Below are 9,065 nucleotides of genomic sequence, written 5' to 3'. Positions count from 1 at the left end.
GTGTGTCTCAAATGAGGTCGAACTGCTCCTTTATATAGCCTTCTCAAGGGGTCGAATTCCATCCTTTAAGTCGACTTGATATTTCTAGGGTTGGCTTGTACTTTGGATCTTCCAGGACTTTCTAGAGTAAAAAATAATTCTTTTTATAAATATTTTTTTTCCCGAAAGGGTCTTATAAACATGATGTTGACTCCTTTGAATAAAGACAATAAATCCTAAGACCTAACAAACCCTAGAAGCACAAAGAACATGATTTTACCTAGAATACCATCAATAATGAGCATGAAACCCATGCTTTAATAATAATATTTTTACTTTCCTTTTCTTGTTTGTTACATAGGATACATATTGAAATGAGTACAATAATTATGAATACTGAAACTAGTTACATTTTCAACACTCCCTCTTAACTATGGAGGTATTCAATTTTACAACTAGTACAACATCATATCTCAAATTGAAGAGTTCTCACAAGAAGAGTTGGATTGTTAATCCATACTGTAAGAATCATCATCATGACCATCAATGTCTTTGAGGCCTACCTAGACAAGCTCTTCTTTAATAAAGAGTATTATCTTGGGAGGCTTTACGTGTGATATTGCACTACCTCTACAAGGTACATACCCCATTCGAATGTCTAAAAGGTATGTCTTGTTGGGACTATTCTTATATTGGATCTCCAATCTTGAGAACTCAAAGAATATCGTCCCTCTTTGACCACTCTTATCTTGGACACTTGTCCCGTCCTCAAAGATTTTTAGTGCCTTTCCTTTCTTGGAAGTTATATCCTCAAGGAAACCAAATGTGTTTATCCAATCCTCCACAATTCTCTCTCCATCACCTGAAGAGGAGAATGCAGATGTGATTTCCAACATCACTCCCTCTCAACCATTGAGGACATCCCTATTCTCCTTTAATATTGAGAATAGAAGCTTGCTCCTATACAAGGAGACTCCTTGAATTCCTCTCAAAATCAGAGGAGATCTAAACTTTCTTTCTATTTGGGAAGTCATCATTGTTAGCTCTGCTACAATTTCAGTGCTTAAAGGTCAAATTCAGGACTGGTGGTTGGTTTGTGCTGAGAAGGGTGCTCGCAGCAGTCGTTCTCCTTCTCCTTTGGTTTCCTCACACCTTCTCAACCTCTGCTATCTCTGTTTCTCTCATAAACTTCTTCATCCCTCGCTTTTCCCTATTCCCCGCTTAATTCCTTTACCCCGCTGCCTTTGTTTTATCTTTATAAACTCTGCATTGCCCCTTTTCTTTAAGCCCCGAGCGCTAAACTTATGAGCCCGCGCCACGTGACCCACCCCTCCATAACCCTTTGCCACCCTTTTCGTGCGCGCTAAACATCGTTCGTCTCCCCGCCGTTGATCGCATCCATTGCTAGATCTAACGGTGGACGCTTCCCTTGATCGCGCGACCTGCGCACACGTTAACCTTTTGGGGCGGTTGTTTTTGGCTGCCACGTGTCGCAATATTACGGGATTGCACCGTTGCATACGGATACTACCGAGCCTCGGTAGGTGGTGCAGGGAAACCACCTGCCGCCCAAAACCACCTGTCCCCCGGCCGTTAACCTCCGCGTGACTTCTGCTCCCGATCACTGTCGGATCTGCCGCGTCCAAATCCGATGGCCCTCGTTGCTCCATCTATGTGTCCTCCCGATACTCCCTGTCAATTGATCACAGCTGTTCATCCTTGCGATCTGACGGCCCACACCGGTTTGACCCGCTTCCGCCATATTTTCCCCTCCGATAGATCCTCGCCGTTGATTCACGCAATCCAACGGCCGAGCCTTTTCCCCGTCACAGTCATGTCTCTGCTATTCTGTCTCTGTTCATAGCTTGTCTTGAGCTCCCGAAGGATGAAGCCACCAGCTACCTGTACCCTGCATAATAAAGTTTCAACAACTGCAATTAACCAGCAACATGGTCGAGAAGGAAACAGGACAGCCTTGAGCAGATAAACGAAGTTATTAGTTATGGAGCTCCTATCAGTCAGTACTTCATCTGCCATAGAAGGTTGAATTCATGCGCAGACACAGTCAGATCATGAAAAAGGCCCATTATGAAGAATTAATATGGTTGTTGGCCCATTATTTTCCTTCCTGGTATAGCATAGCAGAGCAATTTTGTAAAAAACCTCTATATATACCCAAAATCGAGAGGTTGATGGTTGATGAATGTTATGTTGTTGTAAGGTTCAACTTCTGGAGACTGTAACTACTGTGATACTTGCAGCGTCTCGTCTTCATTTTCAGCTAATGCAAGCTTCTTTTGCTATTAATTGCTCACTTTCCACTTCTTCTTCTTTGTTCCAGGCTGTGCCTATTATGCATTTATTCGTGTGTTGTTGATGTTTAGCATTAGAGGGGTTTTCATCCCACCTCTGTGTTAGAATCTAGCATGTATCATTGAATTTGTATGTAGGTTTCTGTTATTCTAATGCGAGAGAGCTGTCATCCTGTCTGTGTATTAGGAAACAGATTTACAAACCTTTTAACTGGTTGCAGCTGGCCATCACAGGGTCCCGTGCATCTGCTAGTGTGATCAGTATTCTCCATCATCACATTTTCCTTAAAACTGTGAGTAATTGGTGGTCTAAAGCCTTCTAGTTTGGGGGTGTTCACCCATGTCTGGGGCTAAGCATAGTAGAAGTGATTATCTGGCTTGAATATGCAGCATTTCTTTCATTCATCCACCATTTTCCAACATTTTATGTTGAGTTTGTAATGTTCCTGAGCATCTCTGATATACAACCTAGGAGAGTTTCTTGGGGTGATAACAGTCATCACAAGCCTTATAGATTTTCTTCATAAGAGTATCAACTACCAGTTCTTCATAGCTTCCAAACTCCCTCCTTTCTTTGTGTCATTGAGCTTTCTTTCCTTCAAGATATCATGGAGCCATATTCTCTCTTCAATATTGTGACAAGTTCCAAGCCAATGTTCTTGCTCATCACTTTCTTCTTCGATATGAAGGAATTACATTGAGCCTTTACAAACTTTAGGTTGATCATATCTTCTTCTTGAAAGTGATATTTCCTTGACCTTCATGTTATCTTCTCACACTGCTACCTTTTAATGCACGTCTTGGCTTCACAATTACTAGGTACCAGATATTGATATTCCCTCAATAATCCTCATACATTTTAATCCATACAGTTGAACTTGTCTCAAATGTCATCATGTATCCCTACAACATTTTTTCAGGTAGAAAAATAATATGTTAACTAGATAACCAACAATAATGAAAATATGACTTACCTCATTATGATGAACTTCTCGTTCCATCAACACCCTCATGGTCCATCTCCATATGATGTTTCCTTCATGCATCAGAGTGCCCAAGGATCGAACTTGATTACCAAGTTACAACTTTTTCTTCTTTAGATTATACTGGATGTTAATCATTATTTACATGTTTTAGAGAAATTCATAATCTTCTAGTCATCTTAAAGTAAGTCAAATCCTCTTCTTTTTTAGCATCATATATCCATATATCGTAGCATATTTTATGACCAAATTTCTCTCCACAAGATTCTATACATATGAATCTTATCCAAAGTTTTATATCCAACATGCATTCTTATGATTTCATCTGATCATCCAACTATCCATATATCTCGCAAAGATCCTGCATCCTGACCCATTGCATTCCTTCATCCCTTTACCAGTATTTATTCCACATTACATGGAATGTCTACTAACCTTGTCATGATGTTTTTCCCAAAGACATTCCAAAATGATGGTCTTTCTTGAATCGTGATGATTCAACTAAGGAGGATGAAAACTTCTAACATAATGTTAGGCAATACATGGATGAACATTATGAAAAAAATCTCTATCTATCCCTCTATCTATATGATCTCTACAAAGCAAATTCACCATGTAAATTCTAGACATGCTACTAACATATGTTTCTTTCTATGATGCCATGCAAAACATACTATCATAAAAGAAAGATTAGTCTTCATAAAGAACCTGATATTTAGTGAACCTTATTTAGTAGTAAATATCCTTCACTTCCTCCTTCCTTGTCTTCTTCTCAGGTTCTCCCATTGCCTTGGCTACATGAGCTTCACTCCTTTCCTTTCTCTTATTGTTCTTCTTGTTTGGATCCCTCTTAAAGTGTCCAAATTCATTGCATCCAAAAAAATACACTTTGGACATGTCTTTCTTCTTGGACTTACCAAACATTCCTTTTTTCAGCTTCTTAACTTGGGCTAGAAAGGCTTGAGATTGCTCATCTAATCCAATTTCATCCTTGACCTTGATTCTTCCAATATTCATTACGCCCACAACTCATCAAAGGGAGTTGAATCCTTCTTGGAGTAGATGTTTATTGCAAAGCTACTCCATTTTGGTGGAAATGCATTTAGTACGCAGATGGTTACTTCAAAATTAGTAATTGGTTCCCTGTCCCTATAGATGGTCTCTTAGTTGAGACACTCTCATGAGAAAGGATGCCACATATTCATCCTATGATTTATTCATTCTATACAACTTGTTCCTCAATGACATCTTGATCTGATTGGGAAAAGTTTTGTTGTGGTAAATTCCTTTTTAGAAAATGTTAAATGTGCTTAAGGATTAATGAGATTATTTTCATGTTTAAAACATGAGTTTTGAGTGTTTTTATGTAATATTTATGTACAAATTAACATAAACAAATGACTGAACAACAACTTATAACAGACATATACATCACCATAAACAATATCACAGAAACACATGATGAACGAGTTCATCCCACCTAGGCTATGCCTCCTTGGTTCAACTTCCAATGTCTTGACCCTCTCTATTATGCTAAAAAATGTGAATACATTAGTTTACAATGCTCAAAAAACTCTAAAACCTATTCCAATGGCTCCAAAATGCCCACAAATTTTTGTGTAGCCTCCTTCTGCTCCTGATTTGGTCAGAAACTGAAAAAGTTATGGCCTTTCCAAGTTTTTTGCTAATTGCATCACAAATTCCCCAAAATCCAGCACCATCCTAAAAATTTTCCCCAAAACGCAATAACAGAGTGACAATTTCGCCGAATTTCAAGCGAAATTGTTGAACACTTTAAATGTCTGCTAACACCTTAAATTAGATAATCGTGGCCATATGGGGGCCATGTGCTTGGGGATAAGGCAAACAGCCCGCCCCCACTAGCCGAGCCCCAGATCCCCTTCCGTTGGTGGTCATATGTGGTTGCGCAACCAAGGGCCGACCCCCATGGGCTGGCCCCTCCCTAAAAATGGGATGACATTCAAATTTAAATAGACGCAGCGAGCTATAAGGGTTAAGACCATTGGCTATGGCGTATTGCTGGAGGCTTTGGACTTGTGTTGTGAGGTCGCGGGTTCAACCCTCGTTTCTTATGCCTGGACTTTGACCCAATATTTTGGTGGCCCCGGGCTACCATGTGGTAGCCTCTGGCTGGGCCATGTGTTAGCCCGTGGTTGGCCACCAACCAACCATTAAAAATCCGCCAAATGCACCCATGAGAATGTGCCACTTGGCACAATACGATTCACCGGAGTATATTGACCAGTCAACCTACCATATAGCCCTGCCCAATTAGCGCCATGTCATCAGTAATGACTGCTGAGTTGGTTGTCAATTTTTTGCAAAAATTCGCCTGTTTGGGAAAGTGAAAAAAACATGATTATGGGAGCATGTTAGCGCTTGAATCTACCTTAGGCTGAAGGAAGGCGAGGTTCAAGGCAACATCAAACCAAGCTCAGCCTCGTAGCTAGCCCTACGAGGACAGGAGAGGGCTCTCTCCGGGTCTATCTCGATAAAATGATCAATAGAGTCCGAGATGACTTAAATGATAACTGATTTAGGCTAGTAAAATGAATTTGAAAGAGAGATATTTGATTTAATGACTAAGTTGCTGGGCTGCATGGGACAAGGAACAACTTGAACAGAGAAATAGAATCAAAGACACATATTATCTCCTGAGGCAAGATAGGCAAGAGATTTAACATCAAATTTGAAACACTGTGGAGTGGGTGAACTGTTGAGAGGTTGACAAGGGCATAGAAGATGAATCCTTGTCAAACAGAAGAAAACATTAAATATGAACACTTTCCCAAGACAGAGCAATAAATTGGATTCTGCCTTTCTCACTTAAAAGTATTCATTTAGAAATGATTATGAAATGAAATGGAAACATAACCAAGCTACATATGAAACAAAGGAAGACACAAATGTTAAATTCGCACCACAAGAATCTCAGCGGTCAGAGCTGTATCTTTTCATTAAGTCCCTGTCAAAACTGTACAGTGAATTTTTCCTTCACAGCTCTCCCACTGTATGCCAGAACTCAGAACCCTTTACACATAATTTGTCATACAATAAATAAACTCAATCTGTGTGAAAACAAATCGACACAAATGGGGAGCTGTTTAGTCATTAACTGACAGGAGCCAATCATCTTTTCTGAAGGTAAGCAGCATTACATTTTCACTCAAAAGGCCAATGGAGAGGTGGAAACTGTAACTGTCAATCCTTGAAACATAACTGAATTCGGACATAGGTAGTCGAATCCTATTCTCTGCCCGGGTAGATGTCTCTTATTTAAATTTCTGGCTTTTTGGTTTCTGACTTTTTGCCTTCCTTGTGCCTTTTTCACCGCTTGGTTTTCGACTTTTTCACCTTTTGTGTCACTCAAAACCTCCTCCTTTATGCACTCGAAATTAGACCTATTGATCCCTGGTTATCATGACATCAGTGACTTGTTGTTCATTTATGACACAAAAACCTAGTACAATAAATGTTATACTGTAAAGATGAATTCGCTAACAAGTCTTTTATATCGATACTGCCATTCCATCTGGATTCTGGATTTACATGCTGTGTGACCTTCACCTCACTGCTTTTTACCTGGTTTCCATGGCTTTTACTTGGGAATATGAAACTTTTTCCGTTGGAAGTAAAATCCAACACCCATTAACCAATCACTTCAGCTGATGTAGACTCTCCCTATTTTTGATTATTATGATCTCCATTAAAGCTTCTTACTGATCTCTTCATTTACACGTTCATAATATGACATTTTCTGAACAGATGATATTGCAGAGGAAAAATCATGTCTTTCGTATGCAGTTGAGAAAGATGTCCGGCATTCTTCAAGTTTCGCTTGTGTTTTACTCTAAAGAATTTTGAGAGCATCATCATTGTTAGCATCTTCTGCAGATTTTCGAACCTCCCTGATCTCCATGAGCAATTCTAGATCAGGTACAGTTGCTACCTCATCAACATGGATGCCTTGCAGGTGCAACTACATATAAAGAGCCATCAAGGGCTGCGCAGAACCGTACAAGTCCATGTGAATTGAATAATTAAGTGAATCCATGAGATTTTTTTTATTGGCACCATGAAATGAGTGTGCTGCTGGATTAGAGAGTTGTCTGAGTAGCAGATATCGTGCTCTGGATAGAGGCTTGAGAATCACATTATAAGCTTTGATCACCTGAGCATACTGCTGAGCCGAATACTCCTTCTCTTCCAATAGATCCTGGCTTTAATTGGTTGTCGATTTCTTCTAAATTCAGGGGAGCCAAAACATCATCTATAACAGCTCTAGCCAGGAAAAGGGCTAGTTCATTTGCAGCATCAGGTATGTCTAATGCAGTGTCCTCAGCAGATTCTAGTAGCAAAACAAAACCATTCACAATATCCTCAACTGGAAACACCTCTGTATAGAGAGCAGACAACGAAACAGAAGCCATTTCTTTCTCTCTATTCTTTCTGTCCATAGCTAATGTTATAAGCCTCTTAACAAAAACTGCATTGAAATCAAGGGCGGCAAGATCTTCTAGACTCCTTGTGACTTCAGAGATATCATCAGGAAGGAAGTACTCTTGAATAATAGTCATTGTCCTCTCCTTGAAGAGCCTTGCATTATCATGCTCTGCAGGTCCATTCTGCTCACTAGGGATGGACTTAACAGATGCTGGACTAAGCCATCCCTCTGTTGTTGCCTTCAAAACCAAAGATTCAAACATGTCCTTCACATTGATTATGTCAAGTGACAAATCATCTACAGTATCAGCAAGCCTACCAAAACCCTTCGACATCTGACTATATGTTATTAGACCCTCCTCAGCAGATTCTTTCAATAGAGCCAAGATCTGTGGCTCTGCACTTCTTCATTCCATGACTAAAATTAAAGCCCTCTTTACGACTTCATGATGAAAGAAAGGAACATTCAAATCTCTTATACAATGACAAGCTTCTGCCTTATCACCACTCTCAACATACTCATTCAACAAGTCGCTTATCTTCTTTTCTACTTCTTCTACTATGATGTGGGTAATGCCACCCCATCGACGTTCAATAATCTCTGCATGAAGAGGAGCTAATAAATGCCTTTTCTCTGCCTTTGAATTACTTCAACTCCCTTTGAATCCTCCGGTAGAGATTTCAAGGTTTTGGTCAGCAAAGCTGGAGGAAGTATATCATCAACTACTGCACAAGCAACAAATAATGCTAAAATATCTACTACTTCAGGGATATCCAAGGCCAAGTCATCAGCTGAGTCCAGCAATTTGCTCAAACCTTTGCTAACCTGCTCAGGTTCAATCACATCAGCGTACAAAGAAGACAACAGCACTGCAGCCATCTCCTTTTCTCGGTCATGCCATAGAGTTGGTGTATTTACATCATTCTCGCATACAGACTTCTTTGGCTTTATTACTCCATTAGGAGGCCTTGTAATGTGTTTGTGTGTTGGTGGGAACTTGTAAATAACAGAGAGCACTTAATTGTTTGTGATATTTTCCATCCCCTTGATAGGCGAAGTGAAGATAGGGGGGCATGCTTCTCCATCGCAAAGGCAAAAGAAACCATTCACTCCCCCACTAGCTCTAGGATCAATTTCTTCATTTACTCCAAGTCTTTTCTGCCCTGAAAGATGGCTACCTTGATCAAAAATTGAAAAAACATATGGTGACAATGGATGGCTCGCGGTCACAAATAACAAGTCATACATCACAGTATTTCTGCGCATTTCCTCTGCCGTCAAGGTGCACCTAACCTTGTTAACCTCCGTGAGTAGGCGAGCTTCATC

The 9,065-nt window shown here is 40.0% G+C and overlaps 1 pseudogene; it reads right to left on the bottom strand.

Moving 5' to 3' along the window:
* Nucleotides 1-7,449: 7,449 nt before the first annotated feature.
* On the bottom strand, nt 7,450-8,278 carry LOC149227626 (MA3 DOMAIN-CONTAINING TRANSLATION REGULATORY FACTOR 4 pseudogene; annotated as a pseudogene).
* Between the last annotated feature and the right edge of the window lie 787 nt (nt 8,279-9,065).

The sequence above is a fragment of the Pinus tabuliformis genome, chromosome J, assembly GCF_031772625.1.
Source record: "Pinus tabuliformis cultivar Carrire ecotype Pingquan chromosome J, CPIR1, whole genome shotgun sequence".
NCBI classification, from domain to species: domain Eukaryota; kingdom Viridiplantae; phylum Streptophyta; class Pinopsida; order Pinales; family Pinaceae; genus Pinus; species Pinus tabuliformis.
The sequence above is the reverse complement of the archived record's forward strand: the minus strand, read 5'-3'. Positions and strand labels throughout refer to the sequence as shown.